The 12,739-nt window shown below is 38.7% G+C and overlaps 1 non-coding gene across 1 annotated transcript; it reads left to right on the plus strand.

Moving 5' to 3' along the window:
• Positions 1-11,797: 11,797 nt before the first annotated feature.
• On the plus strand, positions 11,798-11,904 carry LOC141676437 (small nucleolar RNA R71). Its single transcript, XR_012557027.1, has one exon. It is a non-coding gene; the product is annotated as a small nucleolar RNA R71 (small nucleolar RNA).
• Positions 11,905-12,739: the final 835 nt, after the last annotated feature.

The raw sequence follows: 12,739 nt of genomic DNA on the forward strand, positions 1-12,739 counted from the left end.
TACTAAGTTATCAAAATAATTTAACTAAAGAAATCCATAAATAAATCCGCTAGAACCCCACGATAACAATTAGCCCATAATCGGACTCATCATCAACGTGAGTTCCGATGAAAGCATGGTATAACAAAGCAGTCTTTATAATGAATAAATAAAACCAAGTACAAACAAGAGTAAAGGCTCACAAGTAAGAAAACTAGCATCCAAATACAACTTAAAACAAAGATTCACAAGTAAAAATAAGATCTTCTTCGTCTTCGTTGAATCGTGCTAAAAACGGTCTTCTTACGGCTCTCCTTGCGCTCTAGTATGTCTCTCCTATAAAAATGTTCTTATTTGAAAATATATAGCAGCCCTTTGCAATCTGGAAGTCTCCCCACTTAGAATCGAATTAGAATCAGAATTCATATTTTTCGCACCGGCGCGGCCGCGCGCTATCACAGCGCGGGCCTTTCTGGAATCCTGGCGCGGGCGCGCCGTCCTTCTAGGAAAAACTCAAATTTCATCTTTTTCCTTGCTGCTTCGAGCCGGCTTTCCACGAGTTTTTATTCCAAAACCACCTTGATACCAAATTAGCACAAAAATAATGCCAATTCACCTGATTCACAGATTAATGCATGAAATGCAAAAACACTAAAAAACACGTTAAAACACTTAACAACTTGAGTACAAATGCATCAATTCAAAGCTTATTAGAGCACTATAGAGTGTCATTAATGCCACTCAACATAGCCCCAAACTTGATTCGATGTTTGCCTTCAAGCATAAACAGACTCAAAGAACAAGAGAATAAAAATGCATGAATGCAACTAACATGAATGCAACGATCCCAATAGAATAACTAAACCAATCGACAAGCAACTTATCAACAAATACAACTACTCGCATAAAGACCAATTAAATCATACAAATCAACTTACAAACTAGAGACGTGCGTGTGTGCAGATGTAATATCCGAAATATATCGTGTAATTATGTTGTTAATAAATAATTAATATATGTGTTCAGTATCAATTATATGAATTAATTGTTAAGTGTTAAATGCGTTTGGATGTTTGAAAATATTATTAATTGAGTATTTTAATTTTTATATGTCCAAAATAAAATATAGATAATTGTCATATCTTCCTAATTATTTTTATGTTGATTTATGGATTTATAAGGATCATATGAAATTTATAAAATCTTTTTCCGGGTATTTAAAATCTATTTTATAAAAACGGGAACCAACCGACGTCATCCATTGTTACGTTTTTGGAACCCGAAACTCTTCCGAGAACTCCTTCCTAACCTAATTGTAATATTCTTAGCATATTCCATGTTTCGACTTTTTCGATCCGGCGTACGGTTTGTCCTGCGCGGGTCCCGGCGCAACATTTTCGATACAATATTCGTTTCGGTAAATCAATAAAACTCTTATTTTCGATAAACGGGAGCTTTTTATTAAACTATCCCAATTATCACCTCGTAATACGTGTAACCAGGCGCTGAGACCAAGACCGCAGTACAAATTGTACTGATCTAGATAACTGTCCCAAAAACCGATACCGTTTGGATCAGTTTTTACAAATAAACGTACCGTTTTATATCCGGAATGATCCAACGGGATACTAATTTTCTGTAATTATAAATAGCCTTTACCATTTTTTATTTCGTATCAAAATCATTTGCAGACAGTTAATTATATAATTTTCCAGAGAAAAACCTTATATTCATATAATCTTCCAAGAATCAAACAGCAAAACGAAAGTGTTATTGATCTCTGTTTTCAAAGCTCGAGTACTCAATCCAAAGGTCTTGAGGTGTTCTACCAGATTCTGTGTTCCAAATCACTGCAGAAATCAAGGTTTATTTTCTATATTTTTATTTATTTTTGAATTAATTTTACTAAAAATATGAATTTTTGTTCGGATGATTATTTGTATGATTTGATGATTGCATGTTGTAGAGCTTGTTTTCCTGATGATTTTGATATGTTATACGTCTGATTTGGAGTTCAATAACATGTTCAAAATTGAGTTTTTGTAAAATTAGGGTTTATAACCCGTATTAATGTTCTTAATTGAAATTTGGGGGTTTCTTATTTCCGGATAGATAGATGTTGTGGTATAGTGGGTTGTGTTCTCTGTGAAATTTGAAATCCAGTCGTACAAGTTGCACAAATCAACGAGGTCTGTAGAGAAGGGAGTTATCCTTTGAAGTTTACGTCGAGTTCGCCGGAAACCGGCGAACTTCTCGGCTATTTTCCGGCCTATTCAGGGGTTGTCTGTGTGATTAAAGAGTATGGTTAGATTCCTGGTAAATTGTAGATGTAATCTGGAGTTTATGGTGGTGGGAGGATGCCAGAGTCGAGTTCTCCGGCGAACCCCGACTGTTTTCCGGCGAGGGCTGGAAAAATTGCAGTTTAGTACCCTGACTTTTGAAAACGATGAAGTTCAGTCCCTGAACTTTTCAGAGTTTGCAAAAGTTGGATTCCTGTTTTAAAAATATTCAAAAATCATATTTTCTATTTATTTTTATTATAAAAATTCATGTTAATTTCTGAAAATTCTGAAAATTATTATTTTAATTCCGAAAATTATTTTTAATTCAAAAATAAATCTGAATTAATTAGTTAATTAATTTCAGTTCATTTTTAATTGATTAATTGGTCAATTAATTCGAAAATTGATTGATTAATTGATTTAATTAATTATTAATTGATTTGAATTAATTATTTAATTAGATTTATTTATTTAAAAATGATTTAAAAATTCCGAAAAATAGTTTCGAGCTTTAAAATATTATTTTAAATTGTTTTCAAGGCTCGATATTTATTATGAAATTGTTTTGAAGCCAGAATTGGCCAACCGAACCCTGTTTATTACTTCGAAATTGATTCAATGATCTGTTTTAATTCCGACAAAATATTTTAAAAATCATTTTAAATATCCGAAAGCCTATTTATGACCCGAGACTTCTTTATAAATGATATACCATTGATTATGTGACGTGTTATGTGTTATATGTGACTTGTTGGTTAACTGTCGATCTATATATTCGATGTTTACTTGTTTATTGCATAACTTTCAATCCGTTAATCGGATTTGGGTGAAACGAAGGGTTGATAGAAGTATGTGTCGAATAAAATCGTATGAGTTAAATATTGATAGTAGCTTATGATATGTGAGCAAAAGAGGCAAGGCGTAGGAAAGGGAAACAGATAGTCAATGAGTTAGACAGTGGTGATTGAGAGCAAGTGCAGTGTAGTAAGCTAGTACCAGGCAAGTGTTCTGAACTTTCTCGAGATATTGTATTGATGGATATTGTTGTTTTACATTGCAAGTGCTTTGAAGCATTGAACCCTAAACCTGGATTCCAGTTATTGATCTTGAGCCGTAAACCTGATTCTTTCTAGACCATTGATTGTTGTGTACCCAAATACAAACCTCAAACATACGATACTACTCCACAAATACATACAAACTAAATATTAAACACTGAACCAAATTGCTTACACATTCAAACCATTGTATCTTATGCTTTGAAAGACCAAATCCTTGGAACCCTGAAATGTTGATTCCTTTGTTATCCAATTCTTTCATTACCTAACAGCCAAGCTTTGGAAATGCCATATGGATCTTTATACAGATTGAAACCATTTTCATTATTGAACGTCCAATATTGTTAATGATCCTGTTTATTGTTTATTACTTCTTATTCTGTTATTATGGTAGAATTGGATTGTTTTTATAAAATTGTGGACCAGATTCGTGGTCAGACCATATAATGGTCAAGTTAGGCCAATGTGTGCCTTGGATCTAGTAGTTAGAGCAGTGATGTGTGCTTTGCTCGGGGTTAGTGCGTGACTGATCAGCAGCCTAACCTTGGTTTTTAAAATGAAAATATAATATCCAATTCTAAATCATAATCCATTGTTCACTTGATATCATAACCATATTTACCTGATGATCATTATTCTCAGTTTTGTCATTGTGACTTGCTGAGCTAGTTAGCTCATTTGTGCGATATTGTTTATGTTCTTTTCCAGTTAAGAAGGAACCGGTTGGTACCGAGGATCCCCAGTCCAGCATGAGAGCTAGGGGTTCAAGTTGATCGAGCTAAGATAGTAGGCTTCTTTTGGGATAATTTGAGTTTATAAAAGTTTGTAATAATGTTTAACTCAGTTCTGAGTTGGATAGTTGGGATTTGAACGATTTGTAATATAAGTAGGTGTGTTTGGCTTATGTGCATACTTTAACCTGTTGCGGTCCGTGGTAGTTGGTAAGTAGGGTCACTGCATATTATTATTATCTTTATCATTGTTATAAGAAGGTTATTAATAAGGTGTGTGTGTGGAACCCAAACTTCTGACCCGGGTTTGGAGGACGCCACAGCAGATGCTTACAGATATACTATCACAACTAGATCAACAATCATGAATCACTACTTATCAAGACAATCGCAAGTTCATAAATAGAATAAAATCAAGACTCAAAATAATTTATAACACTTCAATTTATATATCGGAGAATTATATGGATTCATGCTTTTATTCAAAACAAAACAAACACATATGCTTATTTGATCGTGCAATGAGTGAGGTCCACAAAAGACTTATACAATAGTACCCATATAGGGAGTGTTAGGTTAGCAGATCCCAGACTATAAAGCCTTAGGTCACTAGGCACAAAGTCCCCTAAGAACTTAATAACTCGAGTACTAAAGAGCCCACTCATGATCAATTATACATAACACTTATTCTTTTCTTATTCTTTTTTTTTTCTTTTTTCAACTTTTTTCTACGAATTTCTGAATGAGTGTGTTTCGCTCCATCTCATCCAACCCTAGACTACTCATATAAATATGAGCCGACTACTAGTCATTTGACACCTAGCCACACAACTAGCAATGAACTCCAATTTCCTCTAATTTTTAAATATCCAAGTCTTTTATTATAAAGAGAATATCCTAAATTCTAAATATAAACAAGCGATTAAACCTCGACAAAACAACAAACCATAACTATGATCTAGCACTCTAGAAACCTATAAGACTTAGTGAAATACAAGTGTCTCTAGCATTCAAATCAACTTAATACGACTTAACATCTCTATACACGACATCACTACACTAGGATCAATATCACAAGTCAATCGGAAAATCATCTCAGAGATCATGACATAATGCAAATGCATGAAAACTATATGAACAAAATAACATAAAACTATCAAAATAAAAAAACTATATGGAAAAATATGCAAACTATATGAACTAAACTATCATGAATATGCAAACTATATGAGACTCATACAAAACATATTCCTTCAACTACTACCTCCAAACTTAAAATATTCATTGTCCTCAGTGAAGGTAATAGTAAGGAATCAGGCATACCTAATCAGAATCAGAATCCTCAACCTCAGCGAGTGGAGTGTCGGGTGTGTCCGGAGGTGGATACACGGAATTCTCACAAAAAACTGGCCACTGGATATCAACACCGGTGGCTCTGAAAGCTGTCCCAAGTGCCTGGGTGAGATCACGTGCGAACCTGTTATGGATGTCATACATCATATCCATCCTCCATTCTAGACGCCTGTACTGTGTCATGCTCATGCCAGCTCTCATATCATCTCCTTCCTCCTCCTCATGCGCCTGCTACGATGGCCCTGCCTCATCTCCTAGCTGAGATCTCCATGCAGTCATGCTCGCCTGAGTGGCCCCATCAGCTAGCCTCCCACCAGGTAGGTGGTCAAAATTATAATAAAGCCCCTTCAGATCGGTCTTGCCTCCATCCAATTCTTGCATCGTAGCCAAATTAGTGCTGTCAATAGGAGCACTCAGGATCTGCAACTGCTCGTGTACGGGCCAATGAACACCAACTGCCACGCACAGCTTCGTCACCACAGACGCATATGGGATAGACCCCGTAGTACTCCCCCTCAAGAACTTCAGAATCCCCTGATAAATCACCATCCCTAAATCTATATAATCGCCCTGAAGAATGCCCCATAAAAACCATGCACGCTCCACAGTAATCTCATGTATATGCGAAGATGGGATGATGTTAGCACATATAAAAGCATTCCATGCATGGGCAAACCTGTTCATTATGGAAGCCGAGAATATAGGATACTCGGTCATGCCCCTCTTGATCTTCCAGTGAGTATCGGGCTGGCACATAGTAGTAACAATAAGATCCAGATCAATGTCCTCTGGACTCCACCGTCCTCCCTCGAACCACCGTGAAGCCATTCTTCTCGGCCTTGGCGTTCACATAGAACTCGCGAACAACACTCATGGGCACAGCAATGGGTGCCTCGCAAATAGGAACCCAACCCATCTCAAGAATCATCTCTAACAGCTGATTATCCTTCCCTCATGGCAGAAAACTTTGTTCCTTGATGATTGGCTTCGAAAGAAGCCTAGTATACTCCGCTTCAGCCTCGGGAGTAGAGAACCTTGGCCTTACACCACCCACACTTGATGAATCGGTGGTGCTGCTATTGACTTGTGTTCTTTGTCTCTTGGGTGCCATTGGAAGTGAGTAGAGAGAATAAGAGTTGTGTTTGAGAGAGAATTTGTGTTTGAGAATTTGTGAATTGGTGAAGAAGTTGTGTATGAGGTGTATGTATATATAGGTGGTAAAAAGAGAATTATATATGGAATAGAAGTGGGATTTGATTATGGGAATAATGGGAGTAATGGGTTTGATTTGGAGAGGGAATTATGGGATGTGGTAGAGTAAAAATCGGTTTGGAATTGATTTTTGACTAAAAATTCTGATTTTCTCTTGAAACTGCTGTTTATTTTTTTCTGATTAGGGACACGGCACGGCCGCCGCTACTTCTGCCAAATCGGCGCGGCCGCGCGCTGTAACAGCGCGGGCACACCATGGTTTTGTGAAATCGGCGCGGGCGCGGGCTAGGACAGCGCGGGCGCGCGCTAGGACAGTGCGGGCGCGCTAAACTTCTGAAGTGAGCCCTGAATTTTTTTATTTTTCTGATTTTTTGTGTGTTTTTCTCTTTTCTTCTTGCTTCCTCTACTTACTAATGTACAACAAACTTGGGTTGCCTCCCAAGAAGCGCTTCTTTTACGTCGCTAGCTCGACGTAGAATCTCGAGATTAAACGAACAATAGAACGGCACTAACCACCATGCGATTTGCCATGTCACCATAGTAATGCTTCAACCTCTGACCATTTACCTTGAATGCCTGGCCCAGATCATTCTCAAAAATTTCCACCGCTCCATGTAGAAACACAATTTTGACAATAAACGGCCCTAACCAACTTGACTTCAACTTTCCGGGAAAAAGATGGAGACGAGAGTTGAATAAAAGAACTTGTTGCCCCGACACAAATGATTTGAGCACTAGACCCCGATCGTGCCACCTCTTGTCCTTGTCCTTATACATTTTATTGTTCTCATAAGCTTGAAGTCGAAACTCGTCGAGTTCATTCAATTGAAGCATCCTCTTCTTTCCAGCCGCATCCAAGTCCAGATTCAACTTCTTCAAAGCCCAGTATGCCTTATGCTCGAGCTCCACAGGAAAATGACACCCCTTACCATAAACCACCTGAAACGGAGACATTCCCAATGGAGTCTTATATGCTGTTCTATAAGCCCAAACAGCTTCATCAAGCTTTAAAGACCAATCTTTCCTTGATGGACATACAACCTTCTCTAAAATACGCTTGATCTCTCTGTTAGACACCTCAGCTTGATCATTTGTCTGAGGATGATAAGCCGTAGCAATGCATGATTCATATTATACCTTTTCATCATAGCAGTGAACTTGCGATTGTAAAAATGTGACCCCTCATAACTGATTATGACTCTTGGAGTCCCAAACCTTGTGAATATCTGATTGTGAATAAAATTAATCACCACTTTCGCATCGTTCATTGGACATGCCTTAACTTCAACCCATTTTGACACGTAATCAACTGCCAACAAGATATACTGATTGTTACAAGATGAGACAAATGGCCCCATAAAGTCAATTCCCCAAACATCGAAGACCTCAACCTCGAGAAGCACATTAAGAGGCATCTCATCCCTCTTAGACATATTACCCACACGTTGACATCGATCATATTTCAAAATGAACTGGTGAGCATCTTTAAACAATGTCGGCCAAAAGAAACCTATTTGAAGAACATGAGTTGCTGTCTTTTCTCCACCATAATGTCCTCCATAAGCCGTTGAGTGGCAATCTCGCAAGATCCTCCCCGTTTCTCTGTAAAGGATACATCTCCTGATGATTTGATCAGCTCCTTGTCGAAAAAGAAATGGCTCATCCCACATATACCACTTCACTTCATGTAGAAACTTCTTCCTTTGAGCATAAGATAAATCGGCAGACATGATATTACACACAAGGTAGTTCACAATGTCTGCAAACCACGGTTCTTCTTCTTGCACTCCAAATAGCTGCTCGTCGAGAAAAGATTCATTTATCAATGTCTTATTCAATGAAGTAGCATTAGGATTCTCTAAACGCGAGAGACGATCAGCGACTTGAATTTCAGTTCCTTTTCTATCCTTGATCTCTAGTTCAAATTCTGGGAGCAAAAGAACCCATCTAATCAATCTAGGATTTGAGTCCTTCTTTGAGACTAAAAATCGAATTATAGCATGATCAGTAAAAACTGTCACCTTAGTCCCACATAGATAAGATCGAAATTTCTCAAAACCATAGACAATAGCCAAAAGTTCTTTCTCCGTAGTAGTATAATTCAGTTGAGCACCATTTAGGGTCTTACTAGCGTAGTAGACCACATGAAATATGTTGTTTTTATCTGCCCAAGAACTGCTCCAACTGCATAGTCACTTGCATCGCACATCATCTCAAAAGGTTCATTCCAATCAGGCGCAGTTATGACTGGTGTCGTGATTAAACTCTTCTTCAATGTCTCAAAAGCTTCAAGGAACTCATCATCAAACTTGAAAGGAACATCTTTCTCTAGCAAACTGCACAATGGCTTTGAAATCTTAGAGAAGTTTTTGATGAAACGCCTGTAGAAACCCGTATGACCAAGAAAACTGCGAATTCCCTTAATAGAAATAGGTGGAGGAAGATTCTCAATGACCCCCACCTTGGCCTTATCCACCTCTAGACCCTTACTAGAAACCTTGTGCCCGAGAATAATGCCCTGACGCACCATAAAGTGACATTTCTCCCAATTGAAAACCAGATTGGTCTCAACGCACCTCTTGAGAACGTGTCCAAGATTTTACAAGCATGCATCAAAAGAATCTCTAAAGACTGAGAAGTCATCCATGAACACCTCCACATTCTGGCCAATCATATCAGAAAAGATGGCCATCATGCATCTCTGAAATATGGCTGGTGCACCACACAGACCAAAAGAAACTCGTCTGAAGGCGAAAGTACCAAATGGACAAGTGAAGGTAGTTTTCTCCTGATCTTCTGGAGCGATATAAATCTGATTGTAACCTGAATAACCATCCAGAAGATAATAGTACTCATGACCGGCCAACCTGTCAAGCATCTGATCAATGAAGGGCAAAGGAAAGTGATCCTTTCTAGTGGTTTTGTTCAGATTCCTGTAGTCCATGCAAACTCTCCACCCCGTGACTGTTCTAGTAGGAATAAGCTCATTCTTCTCATTTGCTACCACAGTAATACCACCTTTCTTTGGCACATATTGAACCGGGCTTACCCATGAACTGTCAAAAATAGGGTAGATGATTCCTGCATCTAGCCACTTAAGAATTTCCTTCTTCAATACCTCTTTCATGATTGGATTGAGTCTTCTTTGCTGCTCGACCATAGGCTTGCTTCCTTCCTCTAGCAAAATTTTATGCATGCACTAAGAATGGTTGATTCCCTTGATATCTGCTATAGTCCATCCAATTGCCTATTTGAACTCTCTCAGAATCCTCAAAAGATTTTCCTCATCACTACCTGAAAGGTCAGATGCAATAATAATAAGCAGAGTAGATGCATCACCTAAAAACGCATACCTCAAATGCTCAGGTAAAGGCTTAAGCTCAAGAGTGGGAGCTTCCTCAATAGATGGCTTGAGGCGTTTGGGAGCTTTGTTCAATTCATCCATTCTAAGAGATTCAAAAGGCATATCTATCTTCCTCTTCCAGGGAGAAGCATTCAAATACTACAATTGTTCTTCACCTTCGTCATCTTTACTATCCAAATTCCCCAACAAGGCTTTTTCTAAGGCATCAGACCTTAGCAATTGATCAAGTTCCGATGTGACCACCGAATTGACCAACTCCATTTTTAAGCACTTCTCATTATCAGTAGGAAATTTCATAGCATTGAACACATTAAAAGTCACATCCTAATCCAGAACTCATATTATGAGCTCACCCTTCTGCACATCTATCAAGGTTCGGCCAGTCGCCAAGAAAGGTCTCCCCAAGATTATGGGATTCTTCTTATCCTCCTTGAAATCAAGAATGACGAAATTAACAGGGAAGATGAGTTTATCAACCTTGACCAAGACATCCTCCACCATACCTCACAGATATGTAATAGAACGGTCGGCCAACTACAAAGTCATATAAGTCGGTTTGGGATCAGGTAAGTCTAACTGCTTGAAAATTGACAAAGGCATCAGATTGATGCTAGCTCCCAAGTCACATAAGTATATGTCAAAAGACACTTTTCCAATAGTACACGGAATAGTGAAACTTCCCGGGTCTTTAAGCTTCGGAGGCAAATTCTGTTGCACGACAATCTCTAAATCATCTAGCTTCACTTTCCGAGAGAGAATACCTTTCATAAACTTTGCATAACTAGGCATCTACTCAAGAGCCTCAGTGAAAGGTATGTTGATATGAAGTTTCTTGAACACCTCCAGAAACTTCTCAAATTGCTTGTCCAACTTTTTCTTTTACAGCCGCTTAGAAAAAGGCGGTGGAGGATAGATCTGTTTCTCCCCTGTATTACCCTTAGGAGGAGTGTGCTCAATAGTAGTCTTCCTTGGTTCCACTTCTACTTCATGTTGCTCTACTTCTTTCTCAGCATCAACTTCTTCAGTCAACACTTGAGTTTGTTCGGGGTTCGCAACCTTTCTAGACCTTAAAGTGATTGCCTTTACCTGCTTCTTAGCTTCCCTCTTTCCTGGCACTTCAGTGTCACTAGGTAGTGTACCAGGCTGACGATTTAGCAAGGCATTGGCAATTTGCCCAATTTGATTTTCCAAGGTCTTGATAGAAACGGCTTGACTCTTGCACATAAGCTTCAACTCCTCTTATTCAGATTTTTCATTGGCTTGTTACAGCTGGAGTTGTTGTCTTGGTGTATATTGCGGCTGCTGAAAACTTGGGGGTCGTACTGCTTAGATGGATACTGCTGATAACGTTGTTGAACCACATTCTGAGTGTTGCTCCAGCTAAAATTAGGATGATTGCGGTTATTGGGATGATAGGTGGCTGGCACTGGTTGCTGCGATTGCTGGAAGTTGCTCATGAACTGTGCTGATTCACTAGAAATTACGCACTGATCAGTCTCGTGGGCACCAGCACGAAGCTCACAGACATTAGCGATTTGATTAACTCTATAATTAGCCAAAGTGTCCACCTTCATCGTCAAATCCTTAAGTTGGGCAGCAATAGTAGTTGCTGCGTCCAACTCCAGAATTTCTGTGACTTTTCCATGAGTCAGCCTCTGGGAAGGATTCTGGAACTCATTAGAAGCCATCAGTTCAATAAGTTCATAAGCTTCATCGTAGCTTTTATCCCACAAGGCTCCTCCCGATGCTGTATCAAGTATGGGTCTAGAAGTAGAACCCAATCCATTATAGAAATAGTTGATAATCATCCAATCAGGCATGCCATGGTGTGGGCACTTCCTTAGCATCTCCTTATATCGATCCCAAGCCTCATATAGAGATTCTCCAGTTTGCTGAGCAAACTGAGTAAGAGGATTACCGATTGCAGTAGTATTCGCCATAGGGAAGAATTTAGTGAGAAACTTTTGTGCAAGATCCTCCTTAGTGGTGATAGAACTTGCTGGTAGAGAGTGTAACCAGCACTTAGCTTTGTCCCTTAGAGAGAATGGGAAGAGGCGTAACTTGATATCATCTTCTGTCACATCATTAAACTTGAAGGTGTCACAGATCTCGATGAAATCCCTAATGTGCATGTTGGGGTCTTCAGTAGGAGAACCCCCAAATTGAACTTAGTTATGTATCATCTGAATCGTGTTTGACTTGATCTCAAAAGTGTTAGCCCTGATGGCTGTTCTGATGATGCTTGACTGAATGTCATTAATTTTAGGCTGAGAATAGTCCATCAAAGCCTTCGAATTTTCCGCTTGATCACCCATCTCTACTAAAGCTGGTTCTTCAACTTTCTCTTCTTCTTCTACCTTCTTTTCTTCCTCAAGAACTTCCTTACGAACTACCACAACTTCTTTCTCGGCTTTATCCAGTGTTCTCTTACGAGTACGCGAACGCGTATGCATACACCCTCGCTAGAGTACCTGAAATAAGACAAGGAAACAGATAAGTAACAATGTCCGAGTCAATGAACTTTAACGATCACTGATGGAAAATACATAAACTAATAATTAACACTGCAGTCCCCGGCAGCGGCGCCAAAAACTTGTTAGTCTCTAAACACGCGCTAATAATACACGCAAGTATACACGTTCGTAAGTAGTATAGAATCTTTTCTAGTTCGTTCCCACAGAGACTGTATTGGTTAACTAATTAATTCACACACTTAAGCAACAATGTATGGTTATTATTCAATGCTAAGACGATAACAAA

This window comes from Apium graveolens, chromosome 7 (assembly GCF_009905375.1).
Source record: "Apium graveolens cultivar Ventura chromosome 7, ASM990537v1, whole genome shotgun sequence".
NCBI classification, from domain to species: Eukaryota; Viridiplantae; Streptophyta; class Magnoliopsida; order Apiales; family Apiaceae; genus Apium; species Apium graveolens.